The sequence below is a fragment of the Mustela nivalis genome (assembly GCF_964662115.1).
Source record: "Mustela nivalis genome assembly, chromosome: 11".
NCBI classification, from domain to species: Eukaryota; Metazoa; Chordata; class Mammalia; order Carnivora; family Mustelidae; genus Mustela; species Mustela nivalis.
This window is the reverse complement of record NC_139030.1, coordinates 45,743,701-45,760,722: the sequence shown is the minus strand read 5'-3', so window position 1 is coordinate 45,760,722 and position 17,022 is coordinate 45,743,701.

The window sequence follows — 17,022 nt, the reverse complement described above, 5'->3', positions numbered from 1 at the left end:
TCACAGGAGATGAATAAGAAATCCATGAAAGAGAATATCCAAATGCCCAATAAACAAGAAAATATGCTCAATGTCACCTAAAACGAGGAACATGCAAATTTAAACATAATAGTAAAAAATTACATTTAGTCCATAATACTAGCAAAAATTAATAAATCTCAGCACTGATGTGCGAAGACAAAGAAATCTTTTCTATGTTGCTTTTGAGAGTATAAATTGGCAAAAATATATTAGGAACAATTTGGAATATTCAGTAAAACTGAACATAGAATTACCCTATGACCAGCAGTTCTTCTCAGGAATCTCAGAGAAATATGGGCTCACACTGAGAGGAAGATGCCTCGGACATTGCATTGTCATAGGAACAGAAAAAAAAAAAAAAAAGGAAAAATTGATGGGGAAATGGATAAACTGGTTTATGCAAATACTTGAACACAATAGAGCTGCTAAAATAAATTATTTCCATCTACATGTTTCAACATGGATAAATCTCAAGTATATAATTTTGAGTTTAAAAACAAAGCAATTTGCCTAAGAATGTGTTCAATACGATGCCATTCATTAAAATGTAAAACCCCACAGGACCATATATTGTTTTTTGATACATACAAATATGGAAAGTACACCACGTAGGGTAATAACGCTGGCTATAGTGGGTGCAGTTGCGGACTCGCTCCTACTCCCTCTGCACTCCCTTTTCTGAAATCTCCAGCACCTTCTTACAGTCAAAACCCTCCTAAAGAATGGATGAGGAGGATGGTCAGCCCCTCCCACCCTGAGGTCAGGCCTCAGGGCCAGGAACTTTACAATAAAACACAAGAAGGCTGTCAGGTAAATATTCTAATCTCCTCAGCTCTCAGTGGAACAGCTCTGAGCCCTGTCTACACCATCCCCTCAAGTCCCTTTTGGGACTGAGCCCAGCTGCCCACAGGAATAACCCGTTCACTGTCACACTCTCCACTGACTTCCTTTCCTTCCTAGTATCACTTTCCTTACTTCCCTACAGCTGCTGTTGAACCTGGGATCAATTCTCAAACTACCCCCACAGTATCAGGACAGGAGCTACCTTCGCGAAAGGGAAAAGGGAGAATGGGGTGGGTGCATGTTTTCACTGTATCCATCAGGTTTTACTTCTCAAAAAAGAAATATGAAGTAAATATTAGCAAAATGTTAGGGTGGTGGATTTATGGCTGTTATTTTATTTTGTATATTTTCTGGGCTTTCAACATTTCATAATTAAGAATAAAAAAATGTGTCATAAAGTAAATGCTTGATAAATCCACGATAAACAGAACACTAGTTCTGTATTTCATTAGATCCCTACCCCTAGGGCCACCTCTGGGATATTTGAGGATCCAAGCAACTATTTTTTGCATTTGGATTTTAAAATGTAGGGGCACTGGGTGCCTCAGTCAGTTAAGCATCTTCCTGGGGCTCCGGTCCTGGGATCAAGCCCCACATTGGACTCTGTAAAGTTTTACAGGCAAGGTAAACACAACACCAGATGAGGTAGGCGCAAAGCAAGACTAATTAAAGGCATCTCCTGTGAAGTTTCGGGTCTCAGGAAAAGGGAGGAAAGTTGCACCAGGAGGAGGCTCGCACTCTCGGTTGAGGTTCCCCGACTCGGAGAGGAGAGTCGGGGAAGTCACACTGGGAGGGAGTCGGCGGGATCTTTTATGGGGCCAAGGTAGGGCGTGGGCTCACATGGTAAGGTATTTGGTGATCAGAGGGTATGCGGGGTGCGGAGGACTGATGCTCCTGTTTCCTGCATAGATATCAAGTTACCTGTGGAGACGTGACTGGGCCATACATCCTTTTGGCAGGAGAGTCAAGGGTTACGGAAGCGGGGGAGGGTGCTGGAAGATGGCGGCCCAGCCATCATTTCTGGCCCAACAGACTCTTTGCTCAAGGGGGGAAGCCTGCCACTCCCTCTGCTCCTTCTCTGTCTCACTCTTTCAAATAAATAAATAAATAATCTTTTTAAGATGTATTATAAAATTTGTGGGCACATAGGAAGCAAAGTGATTTATCAATGAAGATTTAGAATGATAGAGAAGAGTTGTTTATGTATTTGTTACTATCTAATCAGGGCATGGGAAGGTTCACCATGGTGTGTAGTTACCATCTCTTCCTGTTCAGATCCAAGGACTATCATGCTTTTTCTCATCAACTGCACCATTCCTAGATAATTTTGTATATCCCATGCATTAAGAAAGGTAGCAATAGTGTCATTACTCACAATTCATGGCTCATTGGAACTGGCTATAGTTCGGAGTGTCCTAATACCATTTATTTAATTGTGGTTCCTGCATCACTTAGGACATTGTATCACCAACCACAGAGCCCATGAACACAGATTTCCAATGACTGCCTCCAAGGTTGCTTACTGTGCTTCATTAACACCAACCATAAACGCAAGTCTCATACAGATTATTCAGGAAATGAGAATGATCATTCATTTTCTGGTTGTATTCTATTTACTACCTGGAATTTTATAGCATAGAGGTAGAACATGACATCATTCATCTTGAACTCTTTAGGCCAAATGACTGCATTCCTAAAAAATAATCTCTTTCAATGTTGACAGAATTTCTACTTTTGACACAGGGCTACCAGCAAGAAGAGTGAGTAAGGGGTGAGTGCATGGGGTATGAAGAGCTGGCCCATTCGTTCAGCCATGTCTGTTCCCCAGCCAGCGTGGCTCAAGCTAGACCAGGGAGAACATGGCATTGCCATATCCATCCAAGGCAAGAGACAACATCCATTGGAAGGTCACACTGGTATTAGGGAGCAATAGTCTCAAAAACCCTTGGAAATAAACTCAGCCACCGTGAGGACTGCCTGATATGTGGCACAGAGCCTGTGGAGAGCATGGGGTGGCCACAGAGAGCCAGCATTGGCGGTGCCGTGGGGTAAAGGATGCCTACCACCTCCACTGCTCCCTTCAAGTACCAAAGCCAGAGGGAGCACCATGGTTGAAGCCAACACACACCACTCCAGTCCAGATGGTCAGCAGTGGACAACCAGCAATCCACAGCCCAAAATATATCCTCGCTTAGTATGAGTGAGAGTCACCCCCATCAGTTCTCAGTGCTATCTGGCCACCCCTTGTCACATGATCCAGTGAAAGAAATATTGAGTTAATCAGGGGGAGCAACCTGCTTGCCAGAACACCCTTGCAGAACCAGGATGGTGCCACAGGACCCACAGGCACAAAGTCTGGAGTTCCTCAGGGCAGCTCCCCAGAATGGGTGGAGGGTCAGAGAGAAACAGGGCCCCACGCAAGTCATGGTCTTGGCTCACAGACACCCTGCCAGGCAGCACTGCTGGCCCACTGACCTCAAATGGGACCTTGACATTTTCAAGGAAGGCACTCAAAATACAAGGCCCCTCAGTGTGGGGCACAGCACAGGGGCCACTCATTCCCATCTCAGAGTAGAATAGTCAGTTGTCTCACAGTTCTGTACTGTTTCCTGTGCATCCATTTGTAATTCATCCTTGGTTAGGAATTCATTGAAGAGAAGAATGATATCACTACCTTCGTGTCAGTCGCAGCCTCTGGCTTCATGCTAACTTCCAACCATGCTTGTCTTACCCACGGACTGGCCAGATTCTTTCCTTGGAAGCAGAGTCCGAGAAAGGCCGCCCTGGAGGCAACACTTGTGGGACTACCACACAAGAAACTAAAGTGGAATCATTAAAATGTCCTCTTCGAGTGAACCCTCTAGGGCAGTATGCAGTGCTCAAACAGCCTCTGGTGTAACAACCAAGACTCGGGCTCTTCCCTCTGCCGCTTCTACACTGACATTCTGAAGTTAGCAACACCAAAGAACGGGGGTGTCATCTTGTAGTCTGGGATCTTCTCAATATTCTGAAAAATTATGTTCTTCTCAATATTCTGAAAAATTATGCAGAACAAATAGTGTATCTCGTAATCCTTTTGCAAGGTACGTGTGTTTGTGTGTGTCTATGTATGTGTCTGCGTATTTATGGATTTGTGTGTGTGTGTGCGTGCACACACACACACACACACACACTCAAGCATTTCTTCCACTAAGCTTCGTGGAGGAAAAACTGGAACAATTAATTCCTCTACTCAGGCTGCTAATTCTCTTTTTCTCTCCTACTCTCAGTCTTCTGGCCAATTTAGCCTTTCGCTCCCATTTTGCCTTTTCTCAGTGAAACCGCTGTGTTTCCGCTGTTGAGTGTCATTTCATTACATTTTAAAGCAGCCCTGCTACATCCTCAAATTAACTCTTGTCTGGGGGGAAGTGTAAATGGCTTATCAGTGCATAATGTACTTCGTCAAAAAAAAAAAAAAAAACCTCACTGTAATGTATATTTCCTCATTGTTGTGCTTGGGGGCATCAATTAATGTCAGAAGGCTGACAATCCTTTGAACACATCCCTTTGACTACAGATGCTCGTGTGACATTTCCTGACATCTGGGCAATGTTTTCTACACATAGCTCACTCCTCTTGCCCTTGATTTCCATGACAGTCTTATACTTGTTTCCTCACCCCCTTCTCCTTCTGGGGACAAAGAGTGTAACAGGAGTGAGTTCTCAATGGACTCTAAACCCCCGTGGCATATCCTTCTCTTTTTCTTTCTCTTTCTCCTTGTCCCATAAGAAACTTACAGAAAATTGAAAGACAATAAAACAATGCTGTGTTACCCTTTTCTCTTACATTCTTACAGTTATGCAGTGGTTCGGTTTTAAAAGAAAGCTTCTAAAAATTGTAACTTCAGAGTATTTTCATCTTAATTTTTTAAAAATCAAGATTATATGGAGAGGGACTTCCATTTGCTATGGAAATGCACAGAGTACTCACCAAGAATGGAAATGGAGACTAGGCAGACCACCTGGAGTCAGTTAGATGGGCCAGTTAGGTGGACCCACAGGGCAATAAGCCTAAGTCACTTATGGTTCATTGCATAGACAGAAACTGCACCAAGTCAACACTGAGCAAAGAGTTCAGAGGTGAGTTACAGAGAAAGTGTACGCCTGGGCTCCCATCTGGGACCGCAGATGGCATCTCTCCTTCTAATACCTGGTCCAGGTATTCCGAAGCCCTGGGGGGGAGCCCCCCCATATGTGCATGTGGGCGCTATGCCCTCAGGCAGGCCTGGTCCTTTCTTTTTCTTTCTATTTGGAATGTCACTGCTAAGTTCAGTTACAAAAACATAACCAATCCCCACTGGGAAAATCCAACAGATCCTTTCAGAACATGGACTTGTTTCCTCACAGCACGGTCTTACGCATCTTGAGATGCACAGAAAACGCAAACCAGTCAGAAGGAAACCAAAAGGGAACGCCATTACAAATAAATGGAGAGGTTTTTCTTGCACCCCTGCAGAGTTGGAGTGAAAAAAAAAAAAAATATTGCTTGTTTATAGAAATGTGACCTTGAGACTTCAAAGAAAAGAAAGATGCAGTGGGGGTCATTGGTGAAGGAAAGGCCTTTTTCTTAGATTTTTTAATGTTGGTTTTGTAAGTTGGTGAAGCCAAAGTGAGTTAAGAATCAGTAAATTGATTTTTTTTTTCCTTACTGGAAATCAGCTGAGGCTTACCATTCTTTATCATGTTATGGTCTTACCCTAGACAAAAATATGGTTGCTTTCAAAACAAACTTGAGGGAGAGGGCAGATGGGACCTAGAAGGATTCCAGCATTAAAACTTCAAAGCCCTTTCCTTTGAAACAAATTTCCTTTGCACAAACTGTAATGAACATTTAAAGGATACTGTGGAACAACACTGTCAAAACGGAACCAGGAGACATCCCGCACTGCAAAGACACACCCGTTGTCAGTCCAAAACGAATTAGAGGCACGTCCAAGAAGCACCTCTGTGGTGACAAATTGCTCCAGGACCTTCACTTTTCAACCCCAGTTAAATCTTCGTGACTATGAAACAGCAGTTTTGCAAGAAACATGGTTTAAGCTCTAATAAAACGTTTCTTCCCTGCTTTCCCTAGATGAATAAATTCAAGACGAGATCTCCGAAGAAGTTTCCGCAGGAAAACTCCAACTATGACCCCATCACCAGCCCCTGGGGTCCCAGGTCTAACGATGGTCAATATCACAATGGAACAGGGCTCCGCTTTGATATTCCATTTCACTCAGATCCCTGGAGCACATCTCCATAAACCAGCTGGAAAAGAAGAATTCTAATAACAGTAACAACCGCATCCTATTCGGTGATCAAAAACTGCAACTATGTTTTCCAATCTGCTTGCAGTGATGGAGTGTCATCACTTGGAATGAAAAACCACGGACTATAGCCCCCGTGCCCATATGCTTATGAGGCCCCCTTTGCCTCAAACCCAAAGATGACTTGATTTTTAAAATGGTTTCTGAACTCCTGCCTCCTAAGCTGAAAGACACAATGTATTTATTCAAGGAGAGCTCCGCAGAGGTGAAGGAGGTGATCCAGGGAGACTCTTACCATAACTTCTTCCCAACTGCCATTCATTAAACATGTTCCATCTCATGAACCATGAATCATTTCATTTTTAAGTACTCTTTTATTTCCTTTAAATTTATCTAAAACTTTATTAGATTCAGCTGGCACAGTCCTGACAGACAGCCTGCATACATTTTAAACCTTCCCACCGGAGAAGCATAAAACATTTAAAATCTATATTTGATCTGACAACAGCAGCACAGTGTTTGAATTAGAAACAGATTAGACATAATTGAAGATAAAGAGGACGCAAGCACCACTCCCACTTTGGTGAAGTGGGCTTTAAATTATCAGATTCATCCAGAATACATTACCGAGAAACATTGAATTGTTATCTTTAGACAGCCTTTTCTAAGAGTTTACAATTTCTCAGTTCAGTGAAGCTTACCACCAGCTTGTTATCAGAACAAAAAACGAAAAATCATTCGGTTCAGAGCACAGAACTGATCTCACCTCAAAAAGTACACATTTCCTTCTGATAACAGACACTTCATTGGACAGCCAAGGGGCTGCACCCCCCACAACCTTTTCAGGTCTTTCCACTTCCCAGGTAATTCCTGAGCAGGCTGCAAACTGGCACTGTTTACCAATAGGGCTGCCTGCCAAGCCCCGCCTCCATCTTTAATTAAACATCCGCAGGTCACTGGTATATTCACGTACACGCCCACTCACTCGCACACGCATGCACGGACACACATCTCGGCTTTGCCAGAGCCCTTTCACCTCGCTCATTAGTAATGAAGCTAAACTCATTATGCAAAGCAAATTTACCAAATTTAATTACTGAAAGTTAAATAAACAGGGTGCAGTATTTGGGGGGTTTTGTTTGTTTTAACAAACAAAATCAGACTTTGCAACACAAATCAAACGTGGACCAGAATAATTCCATTACAAAGTGAGTAACAGAGCACAAGCCTGTCTAGGTTACTTCTCATTAAATATGTCTTTACTCACGTCCAGTGGAAGACATAAATAGTCTCATAAGGCATCAAATCGCAAGTTTTCTAAAGACAAAAATAAGGATAGAGGAAGGGGGAGGACAGGATATTGAATTACTTTGGAAAAATTTGGGGTCCACTAGATCATAAAAATCTCAGAACCCTTTTGGTTAAGCCAAATCTTGAACTTAAAAGCTTAATTCAGAAGTTTCCCCTGCAGGAAAGCAATAATTTTTATAAGCAACTAGAAATATTCCCATTCTCTCTCTCTCCTCCATCTTATTTATTTTCATTCTGCCAAGTTTTAAGGAGGAGGTAGGGGCTTTTGGAAATCTGCGTTGAGACACGCATCAGATCTGACCCACAGCAGGTATTTGATAAACCATGGTAGAATTAAATGATTAATGTAGGAGTATCTGGCTTTGATTTTGCCACCTCCTATCTGTACTTTAATGTTTCCCTCAGCTCTTTCCCTAAAGCTCTTTCTTTTGTCTTCCGTGTTACCTCACTCGTTGGAAGCATTTTTTAATTGAAAAAACCTGAAGTGCTTTGTGATTTCCAAGTAATTTAAATTAGACCATGGAGGGAGAGTCTTGAAGACATTCGGGTTAAGACTGTCTATGTACAGGAAGTAGGTATGTGTACATGCATGCCAGCGCATGTGTGTGTGTGAGCACGTGTGTGTATGTGTATGTATGTGTGTGTGTGTGTGTGTGTGTGTGTGTGTATGTGAGAGAGAGATCAGGAGAGTCAGAAAATTACTTCTAGCTACATAGTCCCCAGAAGGCAGCCTTCTAGATTAAGAAAGGACACAGTTTTGGGAGTCAGAAAGGTCTGCATTTAAATACGAATGCTCAGTGACTGACCATAGTCCAACTACTGGACCCCGTTTCTTCCTCCTCACATGGGGAAAATGCCTCCCTCCAGGGCTGCCATGAGGTTTAAATGAGGTCACATCTGTTAGAAAGCTTCATAGGGTGCAAACTCTAGAACCTAAAACCGTGTGTCCTGCACACACAATGTGAAAAATTGGGGTTGTGTTCCCCAAATGCACTTTGAATAACAAAAACATCACAGCGATAATGAACCAAAACTAAAACGCACGCATTTTACAGCAAACAAACATTTATCTAACACAAATGATTTTTACAAATGTATCTTTTAAATGCAAAAACAAACTCAGATATAAAATTTCTACCACAGCTCCTTCTTTTCTGAGAGTTTGCCAGACCAGTGGAACCGGGGAAAGGCACTTTGTACAATGCTGTGTTTGGAAAGTAGGCACCTTCTTCCCGCCCTGGTAAATCCATAGGATTCTTGATGAAATTCTCGTCTGAAAAAAAAAATTGTTTAGCCTATCCTGTATACAGCCCTGGTAGAAGTCTGCCCAATGGTGGTAAATGCTGGGAGACGAGCTTCCATGGCAAATTCTTATTCTTCAATAACTTGTCTCACTTGTCTATTCCAGTGACTTCTCTTTGCCAAGCCACTGATTCCAACCATTTCCTTTCTCCGGAATGCTGATGACACAGATTTCTTCTCCTGGAGGAACCAAAATATCCTTTGTTCTCGCTGACAACATATCCCTTTGATGTCTCTGTGAGTCTATTCTTCAGCCTAGAAAATAATATTAATAATAATGCTCTTGCCAAATTTGGTCCTTAGCTCAGTAGAAGAACAAATTTGCTGCATGCAATCACGCATCCATGCAAGCAAAAGTTTCCACCTCACAAGCCATCCCATCACATTTTCTTAGCTCTACTGATTGCATCGACCTGAGCACTCTTCACTTCCTTCGAATATTTCCCCTGCCCTTCAGAACTGCTCTCCCAGGCAAATGGAACAATTTGAAATTGCTGGCTAGCTCGCCTGCTTTCAGAACCAACTCCTGTTGACGAAAATACATTTTATTTCCATAAGGATGGATTTTTCTTAACGTTTTTATATTGTCTTTTGTGTCTCATATGTCCTCTTCTTAAACATATCGAAGAGAAAAAAATCATTTCAAATTCTGAAGCCACTCTACCAGAGGGTAGGTGACAGAGACTCAGGCTGAGGACAGCGAGCAGTCTCTTCTGACTAGGATGCACCTTCCAAGGTTTTAATGGAGGCAGAGCCACCCTGATTATGTGAGAAAGAATCAGTCACTCACCTGGTGGCTATAATCTGAGTACGGCTGGGTGCCTTCTTTTTTTTTTTTTTTATAAAGTAGTGACTTGCTATTTTGTGGGTAGCTAGTAGTGTTTGCATTTGAGAGAAGAAAATGGAATTTGTTGTTGAGGAAGAACCTCTACTTAGTCAGTCGAGACCATTTTAATGAGGTTCTTTAGTCATGCAAATACCATGTGAGAGCATCCCCGTAGTTCTCTGGAAGACCCTGAGCTGGAGAAGTGACCCAGGCACCCAGGTTTCTGAATGTCCTTCTTCTGCATGTCAATTGGGCTTCTCAGCAACACTATCCTCTGTGGAGTCTCAGGAGGCCCATCCCCTCAGATGCAGATGGAGACCACCTGGGAGCCTGGAAGAGGTTTGTGGCTTTGTGTCCAAGCATTTTCTCCTGAGGAGTCAAGACCGGAAGTTGAACTCTCAGGGATTTGCAGGTCAGAACCCCTTTTCTGGGGACACAAAGAGGACCTTGGGTGATGGCCTTGGTCCCAGCCCCATCTGGACTGGAGGGAAGGTGTGCCCCCTGTGGCGTTCCCCACAGCCCAGCAAGTGAGCCTCAGGGAAATGTACCCCACAGTCGCATCTGGGCCTTGGGAGACTCCCTGTGAAGAAAATGGATCCACCACTGTCAGTCACCCAGGAGCAGGGAAAGAGTGGGTGAGGACCAGAGTCCTCAGAGTCGACTGTACTCTAGCTCTCAAGGCCTAGAATGCCCCCTGTTGAGGCTTGTGCTGCCCTCACCACTAGGGAGCCTGTGGGAATTAAAAAGGAAGATTTTGGCTTGTGGGCTTTGGGGGACCCCTTCTGACAGCAGTTGTAAACCACTCCGTGTTGTCTACACAAGCCTAGCCTGAGTTACTCAGGGAGGTAAGGAGGGCCGCGGGCCCGTCCCAAGGCTGGAGTAGGCATGGGCTGGAGGTGGGCTGGAGAAAGGCAGGTGCGCCCACGAAAGCAGCTGGATCACGAGAGCCATCGGGAGTGTGAGCAGAGGGTGGCATCCAGATTAGAAGGCTGAGTAGAAAGAAACACTAGAGGGACTTGTTCTCAGGGACACTAGGACCTGATTATCAGGACCCCAGATTCCTGGGCTTATTTCATGGTAATACCTGAGGAGATAATTGAGGTCCCTTCCTTCGGCCAATGGGAGCTCGTGTTGTAGTAATCTGGGTATACAAAGGATAGTCCATTTCAGCTTCTCAAAATGCTTAAGCAACAGATGTCTAGGTTGGGTTCAAATTATTCCCATGGGGTCTTACTAAAATCAGGAGATCACCTACAAAAGACACAAGAAATATGCCCTTTTAAAACCTTTCTTCTGCATTGGGGGTTATATGCAACTGACAAATCACTAAATTACCTCTGAAGCTAATAATAGAGTATATGTTGATTAAATGGAATTTAAATAAAAATAAATAAATACAAATAAAAAATAAAAACATAAAACCTTTCTCCAAATTCAGATAGATCTCCCAAAGAACCAAAGGAATAGAAGATAGTTCTATCAAGATAAAGAATTAATAATAGCCTAGAAAGTTTTATGACTAAAAAAAGAAGTTTATGACTTACATTTTTGTTGGACTTCTAATCTCTGGAAATAAAGCATTCTTGCCTTGAATGTAGCCACTCAGAAACAGGGATGTCTGTGGGTCACAGAACACTGTCCTCTCACAGATCCTGCTTTCCACAGAGGAAGGCAGATTCACCAAGGATCTTTTTTGTACTGATACATTTCACCAGTATAGAAGACCTAAGTATAATATTTAGGTTTGAGAATGGAAATAAAAACATAATGTTAAGCTCCATGAGATAAGTATCTTCCCAAACACAGCGGCATAAAAGAGACCACCTTCTGATATCCCTCTCTTTTCCTTAACTCAGCGAGTCTGTGAGTGATTTTAAAGCACTTGCCCTTGCTTCTGACTTTACAGAGCTGAGGCAAGGTCAGGTGCGAGCAACAGCAGCCAGACACAGAATTTGCTTGAAATCAGGCACAAGTCTATCCAGCTACCTTTCTGTTTTCTGTTTTCTCAGTTTTAACAAGCCCTTGTATGCTTCTCAAGTTCTAGCATATTCACCCCTGGATAATCACAAAGTTCATTTAAGGCAAGTTATGGTTTTCGAACAGATCTACCTTTGGATCACTTTTGGATGAGATTTACATAATTCAGGGGGAGAAATGGTCAAGTTATTTAACAAATCTGTTGGTCATGTAACTTGATTCAATTTTTTGTTTCTTGGTTCTACAGCTCTAGTGAGGTATAATTGATGTACTTTATAGTACACCTCTTTGAAAGGAACAGCTTAATAGATTTTAATTTCTATATATACCTATGACACCATCACCACAGTTGAGATAGCAAATATGTCCATCATCCCCCCCCCCCAATTTTCTCATGGTCCTCTGTTTTTAACCAAGAAGAATGTATCCACTAGCTTTTACTCTCTGCTTCAGAAAGACAAATTGTCAGGAAATCAATTTAGGAGCCTTATTTGGCTTTTATTTGGACAAGTAGAATAAATACAAGCAGTTTGTTGACAATGCATTCTTAAATAAGGGAACAAAAGTATCTGTCTTGAAATGGCATTTTAGAAGAAGACGTTTCCATAGTAAACCCGGTTTGTCCCAGGAAGAACTGAGTTACGTGAAGGATGGAATTGACAAGGAAGCAACCATATTTTGAAAGGTCCCTTGGCTGTCCTCTCTTACAGGTCTGCAAATTTCTCAGAAGCTAACCTGGAGAAAAACAACAGATTTCTGCCCACGAATATTCTAGATTCGACTCTGTCTCAGACTCAGTGATGGAAGGGAAACCCCTATCTTGGGCAGTATTTGGGGAAACCACATTTTATAACTAGCCTCTAATTAAATGCTACTTAGGAATTGTTTGGTAAAAATCTTAATATTCCAGATAAAGTAATGTCAATAGCCCTATTAATACTACAGTACAGTGATTTTCCCTTCTTTGATCTTTGTCTCGGCTGGAGTCCTAGATTCCTGGTTCTGCTGCTTCCTAGCTGTGAGTGTCCCTGGGTAAGACATTTCACATCTCCAGGACTCAAGTTCCTCATCCGTAAAATGGGACTCATGGTAATCACAGGGTTTCCATGAAGATGAGATCATAGAATAGGCACTCGATTCACATTAGCTGTTGTACATCTGCCTACTGCTTTTTCTAATTGTGCTATCTGCTAGAAGCAAGAGAGAAAAGTCACAAATTCCAGTGTTGTTGCCATTCTGGAGCAAGAATTTATTACTCACCAATTTTTAGTGGAGCCAGCCATTTGCTGGTGGTACCTGGCCATTGGCCAATGACCAAGATAAACTCCTGGAAGTCTCCAGGAGCCTTCTGGTTTAGGGAGAGAAGAAACGTCAATTGTGGGAGAGAAGTTCCTCCACCAATGCAGCTTCCCGAGACTAGAAGTCATTGTTGGAAAGCCTCAGGATTCCTCTTGTTCTCTTGCAAGGCCCCTTGGGAAGCAGTTCTCTAGATATGAAGTGGTCCCATGGGGGTCCAGCCTGTCCTCTATAGCCACATAATCATTACGAAGTGTCCATCTTAGTTCTGGGAGCTTGTCCTAAGAAAATCATCCAAAAAGAGAAATAATAAGAAACAACAGTCATCAGAAAGTATACCTAATACTGATGCTAATAGTGAAGAGTTCTCAACAACCTAATGCAATGGCTAAATTTTGACACATCCCTGTGTTGGGATATAATGCAGGGATTTAGAGGGATAAGGGATAAAAGGATAAATACAAAGGCCACCTAGACAAAGAAAATGTTTCCACCACCATGTTAAATTTTTTTAAAAAGTTTGATTTTCACACAATATAATCTAACCTCATAAAAATAAATATAATTTGAGCAAAGATGGAAAGAAATATGCAAAATTGTTTTAATGTTCAGAGTAGGTGGTATTTTCCTCTTATTTTCCAAATTTTCTATAATATTTTCTCAGTTTTTTAATTTTGTAATTTTTAATTTTTTAATTTTTAATTAATTTTTAATTTTTTAAAATTTTTCTGCATTTTTTTAATTGTAGAAAAGGGTGGCTTCCCAGATGACTTTGAAAAAAATGACAAAGCCCAGGGTTTTTTGTATAGGAAAGAAAGTTGTGTGCACACACTTATATGACCTGTGTGTGTATATGTGTATGTTATTGTTTTGTGGACTTCTTTGCTTCATCATTTAGCTGGAGGTTGGGAGGGTAGTGGTGAATGGCCATGCCAAAATTTGCCTAGTAACAAAGAATTCCTCAGGGAAAGACTTCCAGTTGGAGAGATTTATAGGTGTAGATGTGGCAGTTAAATGGTAGCTGACTTGACTCCTGGAAGAAGGGGAGCTTGACAGATCTGACGCTAGGCAAAAATGGAGGTAGTTTTGTATGGTGTAGCAAAAATACTTTGTGGTATTAGAGATATGTGTTCAACTTTTGTGCCCTTGGGATAATCGATTTAGGTTCAGTTCAAGTTACTTCACTTTTCTAAACCTCTTTCTTCATCTGTGAAATGGAGGTAATTATGATTATCCTCCCCCAGAAAGCTCTAGTCAGAATTTTGGTTGAGTTCACTGTACTAGTTGCTAAGTATAAAACAGGGAACAAGACACTAGCCTTGCTCTCAAGGAACAGACAGGGGAAGAGCATTTTAAGCAGAAGATGTAAAGGCAGAGAGGAGTGATGTTGCCATACCTGAGTATTACTAGCACCATCAGTAACATAAGGCATGGTAGAACTAAAGAATTCAAGAGGCAGGGAAGAGACAGGCCCATATATCCCATAGCATTAAACTTTAACCTGTACATAACAAGAGAGCCCCTGAAGGATTCTATGCAAGGGAGTAGAAACGTTTTGTTTGTTTGTTTGTTTAATAGAACACTCTGGCAACCCCATGAAGGCTCAAGGCACTGGAATCAAGTAAGAGGCCATTGGGAGCCCAGGGAGAGATAATTGACCCACTAGGTCCAAAACTGAGCTCCTCATCTCCTGGCCCCTCGTTCCCACCACAAACCCACCACCCGAACACTGCCCCCCATGGTAAATGGGTTGCGATGACCCTTCTCGTCACTCCTCAACTGCTCGCTCTCTCTCATAGCCCACGTCCTCCCCATCAGCAAGTGCTCTCTCAGACGCCAGAGGGATCCTTTTAGAACCCGGCAACCAGGTCACTCCTCTACCCCATCTCCCTGAGACTTGCTTGCTTCCTCTCCCTTGCTTCTTTCCTCCTAAGAATTTATCGCCTTCTACCAACACAGTAGGTGATTAGTGATACATATTTGTTAAAAGAATGTTTAGATGATGAAAGTCATTAACTAAGGGAGTAGACTTAGATTAAAGGGAGTCATTATCTAAGGGAGTAGATTATCTAAGAGAGTAAAAGAGAGAAATAGGTAGGGAGGAAACATTTTTGAGAATGACTTTGGAGGTGAAACTGACCATATTCAGTAACTGATGGAAAGATTAGAATGAGGAATCAGAATGACCTCCAGTTCTCTCACCTGGGCATCTGGATGAGTTGCCATAACCTGAGTGAGGGAGGGACGCAGTGGGACAGGTATGAGGTATGGAACATCCTGAGTGAGAAGCCCCAAGGGGTGTACAAATGCAGGCATCTGGTAGACCACTGGGCAAGAAATCACAGGGATTCCCTCGCCTACCAGACTTGTCCTGGCCTAGGTTCCAGATAAGGTCTGGAGAGGGGGAAAATCCAGTTCGGGAAGTCTCAAACTTTAGTGTACATATGAATGTCCCAAAGATCCCTACTTAAAGTCCACGCTTCCTGACCCATTACCTTTGATATGTAAGGTCCATAAGGAGACCGGAAATCTGCATTTTAACTATTGCCCAGGGGATTCCGGTACCGATGATCCACAGGCCTCACTTTTAGAAACAAGATCTTGATTCTTCTCTCTCACTTCGATATCACTATTCTGCCTAGCTGTCTGAAAAATATCTTTGTTATTATTTTTTAAAGTCCAGACATTGTTAGATGATAATGCCGACATCCGAGTAGCATGTAGACTGCAATACTTCTGTGCATTTAATAAGGAATTTTATGATAACACTATATGTCATAATTATATTATAGAATGCAATAGCACGTTCCAGTGAGTTACACATAATTATATTAAAAGCAGTATTTAGGGCAATTACATCATTTGTTGAATTGTTATAATTTCATTAAGTATAGAAACCTGTAATGGATTAAATTCAGGAATGGTAAAGTTTTATAGTGGCTCCCCTTGAGAAGTATTAAAGCATATGAGGCTCGATTGTTCCGCTGAGTTCCAATTAGGACCAAACACAATAGGAAATTAGAGGCAATTTGCCTGGCATAACCTTCTTTGGTTTTGTTCTACCCCCAACTCCATACCTACCACCTTCCCTTCTGATAGGAAGCAGTCACTTACTCTGGTCTCCCTGGGCCTAATCCTCCACCTTCTAGACACCCTCACCTTCTCTCTAGCTTGCTCTCCATTCACTGAAAAATACATCTCTGTTTCTCAGAGCTTTGGGGGTCCAACTTCAGTTTGTTGGTTTTTTTTACAGACTCATATGATGACCCTGGATGGGAAAAGCAAGGTCCATGAAGCCCAGGACCAGTAGCAGATCAGCAGCACTTTGTAGCTCTTTGGATATGTAGACTCTCTGACCTTACCCACTGCAGATCTACTGAATTAGGATCTGCCTTTAAATAAGACCCCCAGTTGATTTCTCTGAACGTGCAAGTTTGAGACACCCCACTCAAAAGTCTAGAGCAGATCAACCTGGTCCTCTTTCCTAATGAGGAAACCAATACCCAAATTGATGAGCCCATTCATAACTGGTTAGCAGAATCATGCTAGAGCAAGAATGAGGCTGTTAGTATTTCACTAATAGCTACAATTAAGCACCAACTATGTGCTTTGCGTGCATTTTCTCTTTTAAGCCACTCAATAACCCTGCAATGCAATCAGTGCACCCACTTTCCAAGGCAGGAACCACAACACAGAGATGGAAACTTACTGAAGGTTAGAATTAACCAAGTTTCCTAACACCAGATCTTTCCAATTCCTACATCTATGCTCTCAAAACAGGGCTTTTTGTGTCTAACACTTAAAAAACAAATGGTTGGAATTCCAGGGTGTCAGGGTTTTATGAAAGAATTATTTCTTCTCATTCCGGATCTGTCCTTTGCCCTCCCAACATAGGACCAAAGGACTCAAAAACACTTCCTCCCAAGGGAGACTTCTTACCTCTTCTTACATCCACCTGGTCTCTTAGCTTTCAAAGAATTTTACATTATTTCCCCCAACTTCCAAGTCTTTACTGGTATGATGGTTAATTTTATGTGTCAACTTGATTGGGCTAAGGGATGCCCAGATAGCTGGTGAAACATTTTTCCTGGATGTGTCTGTAAGGATATTTCCAGAGTAGATTGTCATTTGAATACTTTGAATTACTTGTTTGAACTGA